We start from the raw sequence: 3021 nt of genomic DNA, 5'->3' as shown, positions 1-3021 counted from the left end.
TAATGTTTTTCACATTTACTAATTATTAAAGAGGAAAAATTTTTTTTTTTTTTAATTTTTTTTTTTTTTTTTTTTTTTTTTTTTTTTTACTTACCCGCTCAACCCGGTGCCATGGAGTCTAGAAGAAGCTGGGCGGTGGTTTTGGAGATATTATTTTTTAAAGTCTGTTTGTTTTGATTGTTTAGTTGGGAAATCTAGGGTTGTGGTGTTCTTTTGTTGTTACCTTTTTGTAAGTTACACTCTCATGGTATTTTCTGCTCCTTCCACGTCTGCAAACTTTCCAGGGTTGGGTTGGCAAAAAGGCTGCTTCGCAGAGGACTGTTTACTGCTCTGGATATAGCAATGGTGTGATCGTCATTAAGAGACAAAAAGGCGAAAACACACAGTCAAACAAAAGGCAAAAAGCTCACCAGCCATCCCAACCACCATAGAAAACACACCGAGTTAACGTAGGTGTTTGGCTTGCATCAGCTAGGACTTGTTTTCCAGTTTAAAATCTAGTTTCCAGTGACGGCTTTATTCTACACAAAGAGGTCTTCCTATCTCTTACCATCACCCCCAACTAAGTCGAGAAAAATAGAGCTGTTTTTCTTCAAATAGATCGATTTTTCAGAGAAAGTGTACAAGCTACTGGGCGGAAATCTGACTCGCATTTATTGCTGTAAGCATTTTTTTTCAAAAAGCATGACGCTAAAAACCTTAACTTTGTAAAAGCAAACGTCTAAAAGCATTTTAACTGGCTTCTATCAGACAAGAGAGACAAAGACAGACATGCAGATCAAGGTTCGAAAATTAAGGATATCTCAGGCGACAGTAACATGGAGACTGCACTGCAGCAAGGACAAAATGGAGTGGGTACTTACAATGGAGAAAGGTTTTTAAAAACTTTAACAGTAACAACTGCTCGCAATATTTTTGGTGCTGCCATTTCGCTATTCCTAAAACTATACATTTAAAACATTACCTTGTTAGAAAGAGAGGAGTTAATAAGATGGCCAGGTTTAAGTGCTTAATAGAGGAAACTATATTTAAAAATTTATTGTTCAGTCAAGAGAATACAGATTAAGACAGCTCCAAGCTCCCCCCACCCACCCAAGAAAAAAAGGAAAAAAATTAAATATGTTATTTACTTAGGTTTTTTGGAATTCAAAACTGTTAACTGCTGACATTAATGGTGTGCTATGACCTAGTTATACAAGTCAAAGATGGATTCCAAGTCATAAGGAAAAATCCAGATCTTTTTAAAAGGTCTTCATTCTTCCAATTGTGAGTCCTTTAGCCTGTTGACAAATGTTAACACATTCAGGCGTCCTGAACTGGATGGTGGAGTCAAAGGAAAATCATTCCCCATTTGCAACAAAGGAAAAACCCACTTGGCCATTTAATTCCATTGCAGAAAAATGGCTTCCCTCATCTGTTGGCCTCTCCTTGGAGTCTGATGAAGGATGTTTTGAGATCAGCGTCTAATAACTCAAGCCCTATAGAAGCCGCGCGCTGATTGGCTGCCGCGCCCTGCCGCCCTGCTCCAGCCAATTACCTACCCACGGCCAAATTACAAACCCCGAAAAGATCCCCAATATGAAATACACCACCTAGAAGCCCCAGCGAGGTGGCTAGTTCGCCTTGGTCGCCCGGGACGAAAGACAGAGACAGAGACAGAGAGACAGAGAGAGGAGGAGAGGGGAGGGGAGAGAGAGAGGAGAGGGAGGGAGGGAGGGAGAGAGGAGGGAGGGGGGGCTAGGCTGTAGGGTGATTGTTGGAACAGGTAAGGCTTTGGGTGGATGGGGAAGAGGAAGAAGAGGAGGAAGAGGAGGAGGGGCATGGGAGAAGAAGGGGGAGAGAGAGAGAGCGAGCGAGAGAGAAACTGCAAATATGTCCACACGAAGCCCGGGAAGCCTCCGAGTTGAACTCACAAAATGGAAGCCGCGCGCTGATTGGCCGCCACCACTCCCGGACCTTTAATAAAGAAAGGGGAAGGAAAAGATAAATGCAAAAACGGGGGACTCTGTCGCTGGTGGCTGGAGGAAGGAGGAGGGGGGGGAAGAACCATGTGTTCAGGACAATTACTGGGCGCTCACCTCCAAAAATAAAAACAGCAAGGGAAAAAAAGCAAGAAGAAAAAAAGCTTCGATCTCCAAAGTCCAGGCGAGGGCTGTTATCCTCCCTGGAACGTGAATGCTAATGTAGTTCGAAACCCGCTTTCCCCTCCCCAGCACAGCGCCAGGGAGGGAGGGGGTCGCCGGGCCGAAGAGGAAGCGGGATCCGAGATACCTCGATTGCAACTCGGTTCGGGTGGCCGCCTGCCTTCCCCCACGGCTCCTAGCGTCCAAACACACAATCGCCCCCCTCTAAACCCAGCCCTTTCCCCGAGTCTCCACGCGCCCACCTCCGGTCTTGGCAGTTTGGAAACAGTTTGGGAGGCCCCGGGGCGCTTGCCGTGGCGGGCCCCGGGCTCGGAGGATAGCTCCAGCCCCGGGAGGTAGAGCCCGGGGAGACCCCTCTCCCCCGCCATCTAAGCCCCCCACCTCAGTCCCAGCAGAATAAATAAATTAAAAGGCCTTCCCCCGGGGAGGGGGGAGGCAGTGTGGGAGCGCGCAACTGAGGGGTGGGGGGCCGCTGGGGCCCGGGGCTTTGGCGGCGCAGCTGCCGCCGCCGGGAGAGTGCCTGGGGAAGCGGCGAGGAAGGAGAGGGGAGGAGGAGGAGGAGGAGGAGGAAGAGGAGGAGGGTGAGCGCTCGGGTCGGGCTCCTTAGCGGTGTATTGTGGGATGTGAGGCTACTGGGAGCCGAGCCTCCGCCGCCAGCCGCCTCCCGGGCAGCAGCAGCAGCGGCAGCAGCGGTAGCAGCGGCGGCGGCGGCAACAGCTCAGGGCCCGGCAGCCGCGGAGGCGGCGTCCCCCCATCCCGGCCCCCGGTCCGGCCGCCCCGGCCTCGGCTCCCTTGGGGGACACCATGTACTGGCTGGCGGCGCAGGGAGGCCGGCGCCCAGCGGGGATGTAAGCGCTGCTGGGGAGGGAGAGAGGCC

General features: G+C 50.7%; 2 protein-coding genes across 11 annotated transcripts in view; one reads left to right on the top strand and one right to left on the bottom strand.

Annotated features, from left to right (window-relative positions):
- The window catches only part of Rhof (ras homolog family member F, filopodia associated), a 27768-nt gene extending 25236 nt beyond the window's left edge, over window positions 1–2532 (bottom strand). For 3 of the 10 annotated variants that reach the window (XM_008839349.3, XM_029566577.1, XM_008839351.2), the window contains exons 1-2: window positions 1131–1547; window positions 95–330 (exon numbers count right to left, since the gene is read on the bottom strand). The gene's annotated coding sequence lies outside the window, so the exon portion shown is untranslated. Of the gene's footprint in view, window positions 1–94; window positions 331–440; window positions 1109–1130; window positions 1548–1592; window positions 1670–1913; window positions 1957–2078 lie in introns of those variants that run through there. The other 7 variants (XM_008839354.2, XM_029566580.1, XM_029566579.1 and 4 more) reach the window with 6 other exon arrangements.
- Window positions 2533–2721: 189 nt separating this feature from the next.
- Window positions 2722–3021, top strand: part of Setd1b (SET domain containing 1B, histone lysine methyltransferase) — a 26612-nt gene continuing 26312 nt past the window's right edge. Inside the window, exon 1 of the mRNA XM_029566574.1 lies at window positions 2722–2992. The gene's annotated coding sequence lies outside the window, so the exon portion shown is untranslated. The remainder of the gene's footprint in view (window positions 2993–3021) is intronic.

This window comes from Nannospalax galili, unplaced genomic scaffold, assembly GCF_000622305.1.
Source record: "Nannospalax galili isolate Female #2095 unplaced genomic scaffold, S.galili_v1.0 scaffold218, whole genome shotgun sequence".
NCBI lineage: Eukaryota > Metazoa > Chordata > Mammalia > Rodentia > Spalacidae > Nannospalax > Nannospalax galili.
This window is presented reverse-complemented; position numbering and strand designations above follow the sequence as displayed.